The 15733-nt window shown below is 39.8% G+C and overlaps 1 long non-coding RNA gene across 1 annotated transcript; it reads left to right on the forward strand.

The window, feature by feature from the left end:
* Window positions 1–795: 795 nt before the first annotated feature.
* LOC129451466 (uncharacterized) lies at window positions 796–2960 on the forward strand. The gene is made up of 3 exons (XR_012373148.1): window positions 796–1030; window positions 1126–1238; window positions 2001–2960. It is a non-coding gene; the product is annotated as an uncharacterized lncRNA (long non-coding RNA).
* The last annotated feature ends 12773 nt before the right edge of the window (window positions 2961–15733 follow it).

Genomic DNA, 15733 nt, shown 5'->3' on the forward strand with positions numbered 1-15733 from the left:
TTAGCAAAAAGTATGACTGGGAGTGTTTATAGTAATAGTCTTGTGGGGTGGATTCGTTCAAACGGATGTAATCATCTGCTTTAAGCCAGGTCTCTGTTAAATAGAGTGCATCTAAGTTTTGGTCAGTAATTATTTCATTGATAATAGGTTCTTTATTGGTAAGCGATCTAATGTTTAGAAGGTCGAATTTTAACATTTGAGTTTCATCTGTTAATGTATTGTGTTCTAATTTTATGTTAATAAGATTTGTACGAGACGAGGTAAACGGTGCTTTGTATTTATTTGTTCGAGGAAGAGACACAGTCGAGATGTGTTGGTACTCTGGTAAAAAAGGCTCTATGTGCTGGGATATATGTGATCTTGACATGTCAAGGCAGCTAAAGGCTCGTACAGACTGCATGACTTTGAAACGTAGGTCCGAACTGTGCGGTTCACACTACATGACTTGCTCTCTGTGAAATCAGGAGTGTTCACGTTGTTGAGCAGTTCACACCACACCACACGACACAACGTGAATGCCCCACAACAGGAGGTAACGCACTACACGAGTTGAGAACAACTCTATTATCCAACGATTCTATCTTATCTACAAACCCCGTTCTGTCACAAAAAATCACGCGATAAAACAAACCGGAAACGACGCGATACTACACGCGCGCCGGTAAAAACCCACAGAAGAAGAAACAAGACGCGCAAAACTTTTATTTGTATATATAGACTTCAGACAGAAATTAGTGCTGCAAACCGTTTGCGCGATGCAAAGACGCAAAATAAAAAATGTGGAGAGGTGGATTAGCACCACACGCGGACAGCAGGGATTAAAGATTTGAGGTGAGTAACTGTTACAGCTTGTTTAATATAGCTGCATGCTTATGTTTGGCTATGATCACATTTAAAATATCAAAGTGTTGTCTACTGTGCTTAAAAGCTGTGTTTCTTGATTTAATTATCGTTCAAATAGAATAGGACAGGCTTCGCAAAACATGATTTGGAGAGCGTTTGTCTTTGATCCTGCGATTCTATGCAACAGGTTTGTGTGATTTCATTTCAAACGAATATGAACTGAATGTTGTCATAACGTTTTTTCTGTCTGGGTATGTTGTTGAACTTTTTTGTGTCTTACAGGTGACACGTTCAAGTTCATCAGGTTCAAGTCCAGGATGGGAGACCAGCACCATCTCACAAATAGTTTTGGATGTTCTGCTCTGTACCAGGTTATAAAGGACGATTTCTTGAAGGTAGGGTTATTACAAAATATAAAGATATATATAAAATCTACTACTTCATTTTAAAAAAAGAACACCCATAACATTGTGGACATCAGCAGTTGACTGTCTTTGATAAAAGTATTTTAGTAAAAAGTATTATTAGAAACAGGGATATAGTTCTGAAAAGCATAAGTAATTCTATTTTTATGTCTATACATACCTGTATACATTAATTTCATAATTTTATCTGAGCTTACACTATGTGTATATTAAAGTATTTACTAACTAACACAACAATAAATATAAAATTACTTCTAAACCTAATATTGTAATATTTGTTATTCTACATGTTGTTTAGTTTATCGTTATACTTATTTATATGGATTAAGTAAGAGGGGGTCTCATTTATAAAGCATGCGTATGCACAAAACAGGTCTGGAAACATGCGTACGCCAGTTCCCACGCAAAGGTTGTGATCTATAAAAAAAACTTAATGGGCTTGCATGGTGGGATCTGAAGATAATTCATGTATGCACACTTGCAGAAAGGGAACATTGCTTTGTCTGTCTTAATAATTTTTGGCATATGCCTTTTTGGCTTTTGTGCATACGTAGACTTTTAGTAAGGATCCTACGCACAGTTTTATAAATGAGACCCAAGGTGTTTGACTCACAAAAGCATGGCTATCCAACTTTGTTCTGCATATAACTATGCAAATAAATCCATTGTAAACTGTAGTCTTGAATATATAATCATTTAATCAGTGACATTTGGTGTGTCCTATTGTTTTAGACACCATCAACGGAAGGAGAGTGGCATACAATAGCCATGGACTTCAAAAGGAAGTGGCAGTTTCCACATTGCTTTGGGGTACTTGCTACCACTCCAGCTGTAGCAGACTGCTGACCACAACATGGTTGATGTGCAGTGGAAGATTCACGAGATGTGTGCTTTTCAACCGATGAAATACACCTCACATCGCAATTGTATGGCAATAGCAAAAGTGCAACGCAATCTGATGCGGGACAACTTTGCCTCACCAGCCGGTAGTGTTTATTGGCAAGTTCATCACATTTTAAAAGGAACTGATGTAGAGTTATCCCTCAAACAGTAGATTAAAGCCAGTTATTGTCAGTTTAGGACATTCGTTTTCTTGTGTGTTCTAAAGTCCTGTATTTGTAAAGAAAACACATGTGGTTCACTTTTTCATTGTTTTAAGTATTCTGTTTATTGTTGTGTTATTATTGAATACATTTTAATTGCATACAAATCAAAAGGTGCAGGAATGTAATAAAGGCAATCTGCATGTTGCAATTAAGTGCCTTATACTAACTTTATTTCTTGATCCACACTCATTATTCACAGAACATTAACAATGTTTCTATACTAGGGCGATTAAACATCAACATATCTGATCATGATAAAATTTATGGCGATTGTGATGATAAGCTCTGGGCATTTTTACTCAATGTGGATTAATCTAACAGCCAATCACACACAATTATATTATGATATTTATATATCACCCAGCCCTTAAAGGAGCTCTACACAGGGAGTTTTGTAATGTTTAATTGTGTTAATGTGGCGCACTGCATGTGTTCTAACCATGTATATTTTGTCTGTTCACATAATATACATTCTAATGTACTACATTGCACTAAAGCACTATTCATATTGCCTGTTTTTGTAAAATATGACTCAATGTGTTTAATACTTTTATACTTTGTTGCATTAAATGTATTACTTTCGATAGACCATTTATTTCATGAAACACCACTGGGAAATTCAATCTAAACCCTTTAACAAGTTTAATCACCTTATTGATAAATGTAATACATAGTAAAGTCAATAGTTTGTAAACAAAAACACATCGGGACCGCACATGTCATGTATGATATATGCATAAGGTAGGTTGTTCAGGTGACAACATTGATCCACTTTTGTCAGTCTCCTGGGCATTGAATATCATCACCATTATGCTTCTTTTGAGATGTGATAAAAGAACTGGGTCTTCAATATCCCTCAATTCCAAAGCCATGGTTCCCAATTGAAGTTGATGTAGTTATTTGTGAGTCCACTTGTCCAAAAGTAAAGTCTAAAATCAATAAAGAAATGCATTTTTTCAGTTAATATTTACATTCACACTTTCATTTATTTCATTTATTCAAACTAAATATGAGAATTTATTCCTTGGTTTAAGCTCTTTCGACTGGTACAAAAGGCAGATTGTAATGTAGCTGAATATCCTCTAATACACAATATATAACAATAAACAGAATTACAGTAAAAAATACTTATACACTTTATAATGTTTTACAGACATATCCCAAAAATAGGATTACAATAATATCCATGTATATGGAAATATGACCAATTAATTTACATTTGACCCTATAACATTTAGATAATGTAATAATAACATTTGCTCACCTGGCTGTTTTACAGCGTTTGCTATTTCTCTCCACCGTTTCTTTTTCTCAGCACAGTTGTTGTACATATATGTGTAACGTCATACAGGCATTCATAACTGTGACATGCTACTCATCTTTTCGTGTGACCTCAACCCCTGGTCGGATTGGCTGTAGCTCGTGACATCACAGGAGGTTGAGTCGCGCGACAGCTCCAGATATCTAGCATGCTAGATATTTTTCTGGTGTCGGCGACGCGTCTGCGAGGCGTCTGCGAGCGTCTTTGATGCGTTGTTGGCTCTTTCATACCAACAGATTCGCGAACGTCGATCGCCCGCTAATCCCCCGCGATTTGCACCCGATCACACCCCAACCTGTCGGCGAGCGAACGACTTGCAAATCGGGCTTAAATCTGGCTTAAAATCATGTAGTGTGAACTTAGCATAACAGACTGATGGGTAAGCCGATCTGTCTGTTTCCTGACCTGGGCCCTGGATAGTCAAACAATATCAAAAGTAAGACTATTGGTCAGATTTCTAGAGAGTATAGCACTTCCTTCCGGAGACGGATGGAGGCCATCTCTCTTTAGCAGGTCAGGTCTTCCCCGGAAATGCTTCCAATTGTCTATAAACCCTACGTTATGATGAGGGCACCACTTTGACATCCAGCCATGAAGAGACACTAATCTACTGTAAGTTTCATCCCCCCGGTAGGCGGGGAGGGGACCAGAGCAAATTACATTGTCTGACATTGTTTTTGCAATTTCACACACCTCTTTAATAGTATCTGTGGTGATCTCCGACTGGCGGAGTCTGGTGTCATTCATGCCGGCGTGAATAACAATCTTAGAAAATTTATGTTTAGCATTAGCCAGCACTTTAAGTTTGGATCTAATGTCAGACGCTCTGGCTCCCGGTATACAATCGACTATGGTGGCTGGTGCCTCAATGTCAACATTCCTGAGTATAGAATCTCCAATAACCAGGGCACCTTTAACAGACGTCTCAGCCGGTGTATTGCTGAGTGGAGAAAATCTGTTAGATATTACTACAGGAGCGTATTTTGGGTGCCGAATGTGACTATGCCGCCTGACAGTCACCCAGTTAGTCAGCCACCTTGACTCTGAAGTCGGAACCGAGCCATGTGTATTACGCTTAACACTGGGCGCACCCGAAACAATGTTTGTAACATTAACATTAGCGATCTTACTGTCCTCAACTAGCGTTCGGATGTGCGCTTCTAGTTCTGCAACCTTCTCCGTCAGCCTTACTCGCCCAATACACTTAGCACATGTAAACCCCTCTATGCTGACGGAAGAAGCTAAACTGTACATGTGGCAAGTAGTGCAGGTTACAATGACAAGCGGAGTCTTACCGTTTTCATGCTGGGCAATGGCGTCTCCGTTCGCCCGAACGCTGTCCGTGAAGCTGCATCGAGACGGGTGCTCGCTTGCAGTACGCCTCGGCCGCATACGAGCGTCTGTGGTCAGGGTGATGTGAGGCACGCTGACTCTGCGAAGGCCGGGCACCAGCTCCTTTACAGCTTCCCCATCTGGTGTGGACAGATCAGAAAAGCATACATCGGATGAATCCGCCATTAGATCGCCAACGAAGGGAGGTTTAAGTAAACAGGCGGTAAGAAATGCTAGCTTTAGCCGGCACCGACTGGTGATGCTAGCGGGCTATATGCTAACACTGGGTGTTATTAGTGATAAAATCGTATCGATTTTAGTAATACAATTCAGTAATCGTCAAGGTAAAGTATTCCTAAGATAAACTAATAAGTTATATTATATAGATAGGAATAAGATAGTGAAAAAATAGGATTTAGCTGATAAGCTCAACGGAGCTCCAGGCTTGCGAGTCCTCGTCTCTCTCTCAGTGTCTCTCTCTCAGCGCGGCGGAAGTGCAACTTTGATACCAAAACCATCAACTAGGGATCACCAAAACCATTAACTGTGTAAACCATCAACTGTGTAAACCACTTAGAGTGTTCAAAGATGGAATAGAGGTGTCGATTATCAAATAATTAGAATTTTACAAATTGTATCCATGTTACTTTGTTCAATGATGAAGATTAAATCAGACAGCGGTAATGGACATACATACAGATTTTTGAAGAAAAGATTGACATACCCAACAATTGGAAATAATAAGCATCTTAGCGTATGTATGAGCTAGAGTTACTGCCGAATTAAGATTACTGTGATGTCTTAACCATGGATGGAATAATGGATCTGAATTGTGAATCAGAATAGAAATCAACACAGCAAATAACATTGTGTTTGTGTTAATTTGGCTCATACACTTCAATGTCATAATTAAAAATGACCCATTGCCTGGTTTTAATCTGGCTAAATCTTGTATAACGGCCAAGTGGCCTTAATCTCAAAACAAAACCCCTGTACATATGTTAATTAATGGCCAATACAAATACTGAGTGCATACAGTTAGAGTGAATCCATGAATCATTATAAACAGATGTGAAACACATCACATCTAATATATCTCTGACTCTGTGTCATGTCATGAAGACAACACTTGCAACCATGTCAGTTGTGATTCTTGAAACTCAGAATGTCTCTGTTCATGGAATGAAGACACCCAACCGGAATCCATGAAGTCTCGCCAGTCCGTCCTTCCGGCAGAATCTCGAAGTACAGCGGACTGCTGTCTGCTGGAGGTTGGCACCTGTAATGACACGTAAGGAGTGGAAATAACTGCAGGGGAAAATTCAAACAATGTTTATTAAATATAAACAAAGAGAGAGTATTAAGAGTTAATGCGGAAGTGACACAGTCCGGTGTTGATGTTGCTGGCAATGGTGGCAAAGACTACGGTGGAAGTTGGTGTTTGAGTGTGACGTTGGTGGAGTGGTGAGCAGTGGTGAAATCCAGGCTGAACACAGGAACATCCACACGAAGACGACGACAATACACATCCAACTGAGAACTGTAATCCAAACGACACGAGACAACCAAACAACACGGGACCGAACACAATGTAAGAATCTGGCAGGGAACAGAAAGTCATGTGAGTATTTATGGAGGAGATGTAATGATGAACAGCTGGAGCGAGACAATCAACACACAGGTGAACTGAATCGCTCTAACGAGCACATGGCAGAGGTAAGTGACAAACAAACACACACACACACATGACACGGAGGAAACAGTGGATTTCCTACCGTGACAGCACCATTGAGACTCGTCAGCATGATAAGGCTACATTTTTCCGCGAATTTCTTGAAGACCGCCGACATATATCTCTGCAAAAACATAAAAACAAAAGAGAGGAAAACAATAGAGCTCCATGGCCAAAAAACAACTTTGTATAAACAGATTTGTTAAGAAATATCTTGTTTTGACTATTGCTAGGAAATAGTTTTGACTTCCATAGAAACTATAGACACCATCAGGCGACTAAGCTAGTTCCGGTGAAGCTAAACATTTGGCCCCCACCCCATATCTTCAACATGAGGGGACCCCCCCTATCACTAAAAGATGAAGTTATTCTCATGACTCAAAAATATATATCTTACCAAAGTTGTTTATGTTCTTAAGTGTTTCCCAAAGTGTCCCTTAGGAAGCTTCTTAACACGCTGCCTCTAAGTTCGACGTAACAATGGCGCTGTCCCAAGTGAAGGTGCTGAATTATTTGGGATCGATTGCTCAGGGATCGATTTTCCACTTCACGCGAAGGTGCATTACGGCGTTAAGAAAGACAACACGCTCTATACCAGTGGTTCTCAATCCTGGTCCTGGAGCCCCACTGCTCTGCACGTTTTGTATGTAGGATTGAGAACCACTGCTCTATACAAATGGAACATTACTCGAACTATTCCAGTAACATTTATTTTCACATAGTTTAAGTTATCCGTAAAATATAGATTATTAATTAAATTATCACATTGTCAGTAATACAGGTAGACGAACCGGGTATTCCTCGCTAATCATCCACCCTCCTTATCCCGTTGTGTCACTTGTGCCGCGTCTTGACATGGGTTTAACCACTTTTAAAAATTATTTAATACACTTTTATACTAATGGTAAGGTAGTTTACAATCAGAATTGATTTGCAAGCAGCTGCAGTTACATCTGTTTAATGCAGTATTGCTGGCCATTGTTTAATGTTTTCAATAAAAAACAACTTATCTACAATAAACAAAGAGATGGTCGGAGAAGATCACGCAGCTCCATAATGAGTTGTCTTGGGAAGCGAATTTTTTACATTTAGCCACGTCAGTCAAAATGCCAAAAGGGTCCAAGCGTTGCCGAACAAAAAAATTGGCATAGACTAAACGGTTATGCGGCCAGTGTCGAATTCTGTTCCCCCTATGTGTTCCTTTAGTATAGTGTTTTTATAGCATTTTTGTCACATTATACATTTATTCTTTATATACATTGAAAGTTGTAATGACTACTGAGATGTAAACTCAGCAAAAAAAGAAACGTCCCTTTTTCAGGACTGTGTATATCAACAATGATGTTGTAAAAATCCAAATAACTTTACAGATCTTCATTGTAAAGGATTTAAACATTGTTTTTCATGCATGTTCAATTAATTAAAATAATTTAATTAACATGCACTTGTGGAATGGTCGTTAAGACCTTAACAGCTTACAGAGAGTAGGCATTTAATGTCACAGTTCTAAAAACGCAGGACACTAAAGAGACTTGTCTATCGACTGTGAAAAACACCAAAAGAAAGATGCCCAGGGTCCCTGCTCGTCTGCGAGAACGTGCATTAGGCATCCTGCTGGGAGGCATGAGGACTGCTGATGTGGCTAGGGCAATAAATTGCCATGTCCGCACTGTGAGACGCCTAAGACAGCGCTACAGGGAGACAGAAAGGACAGCTGATCATCCTCGCAGTGGAAGACCACGTGTAACAACACCTGCACAGGATCGGTACATCCGAATATCACACCTGCGTGACAGGTACAGGATGGCCACAACAACTGCCCGAGTCACACCAGGAACACACAATCCCTTCATCAGTGCTCAGACTGTCCGCAATAGGCTGAGAGAGGCTGGACTGAGGGCTTGTAGGCCTGTTTTAAGGCAGGTCCTTACCCGAAATCACCAGCAACAACGCCGCCTATGAGCACAAACCCACCTTCGCTGGACCAGACAGGAGTGGCAAAAAGTGCTCTTCACTGATGAGTCACGGTTTTGTGTCACCAGGGGTGATGGACGTGTCACGGTGTTACTTCAGATGGAACTAAAAATTGAGAGCAGGGGTTCCACCCGGACGAAAGGCAGCAAACACCGACACTTCCAGGTATCCCCGGGGAAGCCCAAATCATGGGAAATTCGCAACAGGTGTGGGATCTGACGCAGCGATCTCAGATTGGATGAATCGGAAGGTAAGGAGGGGTATATAAAGAGTGTGAAGAAGGAAGGAAAAGGAGCACACAATTTGGAAGAGTTTTAAGGTGAGTGAGGGGCGAGCGGAGATCCGGAAGTGAGTTGGAAGCGGTTGAAACTTGGAGGATACGGGCAAAGCACGTGTCCTCCAATTCGGCATTATTCGGCAACACTTAAACCCCCCTGACACCCCGACTGACGTGGCCAAATGGAAAAAGGCAACAACGAGTGGCGTAGAGGTGAGAGAAACCATTGAGAGAAGGAATAATACTTACCGACTGTGTATGTCACACCGAAGGAGTCTCTGGAATTATTCATGTGAGCGAAGTCCCCGCTGGAAACGCTGCTTATCATAAGGATCTGGAAAGAAGGAAAGGTAAAGAGAGAGAACATTAACCTGGACACAGTGAGTACTAAAGCCGTTACATCTTTGAAGTAGATACAAATACGATTGTGGATCTAACTGTCTGTTGTTAACACGGCCCCACTGTTCATCTGGAAGTAGGCGGGCGAGCCGAAGCCCAGTAGCTGGGGTTGCTGGCGGGATTATTACGACCAAATGGGGCACTGTGGTAGATACGCATGTGAAGTCTCCTGTTGGGGTGAGTCTTGTTCAAAGGAAAAGTGTAGACCCTATTCAAATTCACCCAAGTGTGTGGAGTGTCGTGAGTGATTGTGCCTGTGGCGTGTGTGCACCTGAGGCTTTTTGCAGTGTCGTGCTGTGTCTCTCTTGCTGTCTGAACTTCCCCCCAGATAAGGAAGGCTCTGCGGAGACGGAAGTGAGCCGCTACCGCGGCGGTCCCTCTTCTTGCAATTTACAAGCCACTACAACCCCAGTCAACATCGATGGGTACTGACTTCCAAGTGAGGTATTGTAACAAGTGTTGCTGATACTATCGTCTAATCAGAAGGGACATCGAGGGCATTGAATGAAATCCTAATCGCTGTGTGTGTGTATTCTATGGTGGCTGTGTGAACGGAGTGGCCCACCCTCCCCACGGTTTGATTATCCACCTGCCTCTAGGAGGAAGGGAAGAGGACGTGTACGCCACGAGGACGAACGCAGGTTGGACGTCCCTCCCCACCTACCTAGAAAAAGCTAGCTCCATCTGTCCCCCCCCCCTACCTGTCGTTGGATATTGGCCCCAAGGCCCCCGACTGCTGGAAATGCTGAATGGGAGGTGATCTATGGTTCCAAGTTTTTGCCTGTGAATATCAGTGATACTTACCGCCTCTAGTTAAATGTCATTCTCCCTTTGAAGAAGCTCTCCCGTTGAACTAGAAACTTGTGCATATCAGTGATACCTACCGCCTCCTAGCTAAATGCTATACTCACCTTGAAGAAACTCTCACGTTGAACTAGAAACCTGTGAATATCAGTGATACTTACCGCCGCCTAGCTAAATGCTATACTCACCTTGAGGAAACCCTCACGTCGAACTAGAAACTTGTGAATATCAGTGATACTTACCGCCACCTAGCTAAATGCTATACTCACCTTGAAGAAACTCTCACGTTGAATTAGAAACCTGTGGAAGGGATATAGGATTAGGGGAGACCGACATCTGGGCTCCAGGAGTCAAAATTTACATTACACTCACCTGTACTCTCTATTCCAGCATCCGTCAGCTCAGGGCCTAGCACGGACGTTGGAATCAGATCCACCTTTCCCCCGCGAGGGTCCAGGTAGTGTTGCCTGTCCTCCCCCCTCTGTTCCCCTTACTTACAGTGTGTTTGATTCTGCCTTCAGGAGGAACAAAGGGCGCCACGGAAACATTGACACCACAGGACGTGGATCGGGACGAAGGAGCTCTGTCCGGTCCTTCCCCTGGGGCTACGTACCGGCTGGACCCCCTCTCCCCTTTGCTCTCTGGACCCCCGTTGTCTCCTGGAGGAGAAGAGAGAGAAAGTTATTTTAAATTCCCCTTCCCCATTCCCAACTGATTTTAATTAACTTAAACAAAGATTGTTCTATTTTACTTATCTCACTTGTTGTGTCTGGTCATTGGGGTGCTTTGGGGACCTCCTCGAGGTGGAACTTAAGGAGGGGCGTGACACACAAAGCCTGTGGTCCGCCTTTGCCTGTGACAGACGGATGTGTGTTTATCGTCAAAGGAATGAGCGTTACACCGAGGCCTGTACCCTGGAGCGGGATCGATTTGGAGGTCATATGAGCAGCTCTCTCTAAAGATAATAAAGCAACAAAAATGACACGTGACACTCACTCACATGTCTCATTTCCCCTATTCTCGACAGGTGATTAAACGCTTAACTTATACTTAAACCAAAAAAACTTAACACACAGAAACATCAAATAGAACACAAGTTATCTCAATATGCCGGCTAACACCATGACGCACACAGAATTCACAGCTGCGTACCAAACAGCAAAGCTGCCGCCTAGGCCATAACACTGTGTTTCCCTGAGAAATTTCTTTTATCTCTATCGTCAGTTAAACGTTCACAACTCAAAGTTTCACCAAGAACTTCTTTAAACTTTTTCTGTCTGCTCATGACAGATTGACTGAAACTATGCTAAACCCATCTCTGACCAATAAGGAAAATAAATCTCTTTCAGAGCTTCCAAACAGTTAAAAGTTACTGGTCTTGGATTCGACATTCCCTGCTTCCTTTGACCATCATACACTTACTTTGAGCCTTCAGTTCTATGAAAAACAGAACAAGAATACGCTCTGTCTTTCACACACACACCGTTTGTATCTGAACATACATTTAGTGGTCATATTTTATTTGTTAAAATAAAAGAATGAGAGTTGAAACAGTTTACCCATCGAAGTTTTAGAAAAATATTCGGTGGTTGTATATGCGGTTGTAGATGTTCCTGTGGAGCTTAATGAAATAGTCTTTTTATCAGACAGTTGATAGCAGCTGTAATCTTAACACTAATTTGAAAGAATTCAACCACAAACTTATAATCTTGTCCCTTAACTGTTATGTTTATACATGCCAAATTTCGAAAAGCAACTTCCTTAAAGATTGTACAATTAAATGGCATATATCATATATAGATTAACTGGCATTTGCAAAGGCAGATCTTCATTGCCAAGCACAGCATAGAAGTAGCAAAACCAAAATACTCATCTGAACTCGCGAAGGACATGATTTACCCTTTTACAAACATCATTTTCTGTTTCAAATTCTGAATCTGGTTGTATCGATGTCACTACCGTTGTCACATGCATTTAAAATCTGGTTAAACCGACGTAATTTGCTTTTGATCAACAAAAAGTTGTAACTTAAAGGAATAGTCCATTTTCTTAGAAAAAATCTAGATAATTTACTCACCACCATGTCATCCAAAATGTTGATGTCTTTCTTTTTTCAGTCGAGAAGAAATTATGTTTTTTTTTTTTTTAACATTGCAGGATTTTCTCATTTTAATGGGCTTTAATAGAGCCCAACACTGAATACTTAACAGTTTTTTTCAACAGAGTTTCAAAGGACTCTAAACGATTCCAAACGAGGTATAAGGATCTTATCTAGCGAAACGATTGTCATTTTTGACAAGAAAAATAAAAAATATGCACTTTTAAACCACAACTTCTCGTTTAGGTCCGGTCGTGATGCGCCAGCGTGACCCCACGCAATACGTCATGACGTCAAGACGTCACAGAGGACGAACGCGAAACTCCGCCCCAGTGTTTACAAGTGTGTTGAAAGAGGACCGTTCCGACGTTGTTGTATGTGGAATGATACTAATTAATGTCTTTGTGTCAGTTTATTGTTTACAATGGTCCGCAAATGTGCGTTTTATATATGTAACACGTGACCTCTCTACGTCACTACGCATTTACGTTAGGTCGCGCTGGCGCATCACAGGACCGGACCTAGACGAGAAGTTGTGGTTTAAAAGTACATATTTTTAATTTTTCTTGTCAAAAATGAGAATCGTTCTCTAGATAAGACCCTTGTGCCTCATTTGGGATCGTTTAGAGTCTTTGAAACTCTGTTGAAGTCAATTAAAATGAGAAAAATCCTGCAATGTTTTCCTCAAAAAACAGAATTTCTTCTCGACTGAACAAAGAAAGACATCAACATTTTGGATGACATGGTGGTAAGTAAATTATCTGGATTTTTCTTTTAAGAAAATGGACTATTCCTTTAAATATAAGCCATTTTAGATTTTTGTTTATTTTCAAACTAAGCTTTTAATTTTTGACTATCTATTTTATAATCCCTTCAGCATTCCCTTCACAACTTCTTTTATCTCTGTTATGTTTGTCTTGATTTAGCATTTTCACTTTTCAATTTCTAAATTTAGACAAAGAGACAAAAATCCTAGGGATACGCTTCGATTCTCGGGTTTTCATTCTTTGAATTTCATACCCTGTTTTTTTTTTTTTTAGATACGTCTTTACTTTTGTCTTGGGAACCTAAAGACCGCCCAACGTACTTTGATGTTATATTATATTTGAAGTTACATTATATTTGATGTTATATTTAGCAACTGAATTTTTGATCTAAAAGTGCTCTTTCAGCTGTTGTTTTAGCTTTTTATATCATCTAGCTTAAATGACCATTAACTGACTGCTCCATTATCAAAGTAATATAATCTGACCAGTAGACAAGCTACCAACACAGTAAGTACAGAATTTTCAAAAATGTCAGAACAGAACACACTCACTCTTGCTTTTGCTTAAGTGGATGAGTCAGGAGAGAATACCGGACCAGCCGAGGTTAACCCCATCGTCACTCGCAGCTCGGAGTCAGAAGCCAGTTCACTGGAAACATTTCCATCTGGATGTGTGAGAGAAAATCCCGACTCCTCATTCGGATAGAGACAACAAAAATTGTATTCTATCCTGTTCCATGACGCCAAAACTGTTAGATCTGGTCTCCACACCACAGACAAAATAAAAAACGATCTAGCCCCGGACACCAGATCATTTCAGAAAATATAAGTTTACTTTGTTAAAGCATCTGTCAGATAAAAGATTGATCAATCGTTGCTAGAGGAGAGCATAAACAGAGGCGTGAGACGGAGGTTTTAGATGATAAAATAGAACAGAGTTTTATTGATGGACAGCTTAGTTTCAGTTGCTTATGTCTCAATGTTCAAACCTCGTACCCACATGACAGCATGCACGGTTATATCCAAATTGCTCAGCTGCAACATCCCTTAGACCTTGGGCTTCCATAAACATTCTCTTATCTATCTCTGTTTACACAGAACAGCTCTATGAAACTGAACCACCATGGAATTAAGACATATAGAAATATAGGAATATAATGAATAAATGAATAATATAATACAATATAGAAATACAATAATGAATGAATAAATGAATAATGAATAATAATGTAATAATAAAAATGATAATAATGAAATTGATAATGATAAAATAATATTAAATAATCAAATAAACAATTATATGGATAACTAATGATTATAAAATGAAAATGTAAATAAATGATTATAAATAAACTAAAAAGAAACAATAATAAAAACATTCTGCACATGAGGATCTAAGGTAGGATCCTTCAGATGGTAACCACAAAACTCAAAACAGAAACTCTTCTAAATCTTAAAGATAATTTAACATGAAACACTAACAAGTCTTTCTTTTTTGTTAAAAACACATAAAATAGCGTTTCATTTACTCTCCACATGCAGTCCCATGCAAAGCATGCTGGGAAGTATAAGTCCATTGCCTAGTTAGTTATATTTACATAAATAATTCAAGTTGTTTTAACAAAAAAGTATTAAGTTAATTTCCTTCTTACAAATTGGGTGTATTTAACATTTTACATAAAATTAAGTTAAATTTACTCAATAATGTCTTCATTTAGAATTGCTTAAATTTTTTGTGTTATTTTTTTTATTTAAATAGAATTTACTAATTTTTTAAAGTTAAATTAAAAGTGAGGTCTCCAACTTTATCTCTCTTAATAACTCTTTAACAATAACAATTAATAATAATTTTAATTTCACCATCAAGCAAGTCCTGCACTTTATTTTCTCATTTAAAATCAAAACCAAAATCTCAGACGTGCAAATGTATGGACAACCAGCTCTTTTAGGACAGTACAGCTAGAAATTGTACCAAAAATAATTATGTTCTATGACTAGTTTGAGCATTAGGATCACTAGACGAGAGCTTAATGTTCTTATTTTTTTTGAAAACCTCCAACTCATTTAGACAGCACGGGTCAAATTTACGGTCTAAAGCCCGGGATACACTGTACAATTATTGGCTGTCCCAGAAGAAAGATTGTCATTGTGAAACAAACGTCGCGATTTCTGTGATCGTGGCTCTTCATCGGTGGTCCTCCTATGTCGTACAATGAGAGAGGTTCAAAGACTGCCGTTTTTCCGGTCTTGCGTCCAAAGATAGCTTATGATAGTTTTCTGACAGTGTCAGAAATTCAGCATGATCACCGCACAGTGTGATTGCTGCTATACGACCTGTGCGCTGGTATTTGTTTACCACTATAGCGCATGGCATGCTGGTGATGTTGCGCTAACATGTGACGTAGCTGCCGAAGCTTCTGTGTCATCATCGTACAGTCTACATGCTTGTCATACCCGAGTTTAAACAATCCATGTCGCACAGTGTGATAGGCTAATGATCTTATAGGGGGCAAAAATTTTGTGTCTTCTTTATACCTAAAGTCAAGAAGACATATTTTGTGTACATATTTCTTGTATGTATCTTAATAAATTGATTGAAAAATAAATATGGATGGACATAAATATATATGAAGAGTTTGGATTTCCAAAACAAGAC

Source organism: Misgurnus anguillicaudatus, chromosome 14 (assembly GCF_027580225.2).
Source record: "Misgurnus anguillicaudatus chromosome 14, ASM2758022v2, whole genome shotgun sequence".
Lineage (NCBI taxonomy): Eukaryota > Metazoa > Chordata > Actinopteri > Cypriniformes > Cobitidae > Misgurnus > Misgurnus anguillicaudatus.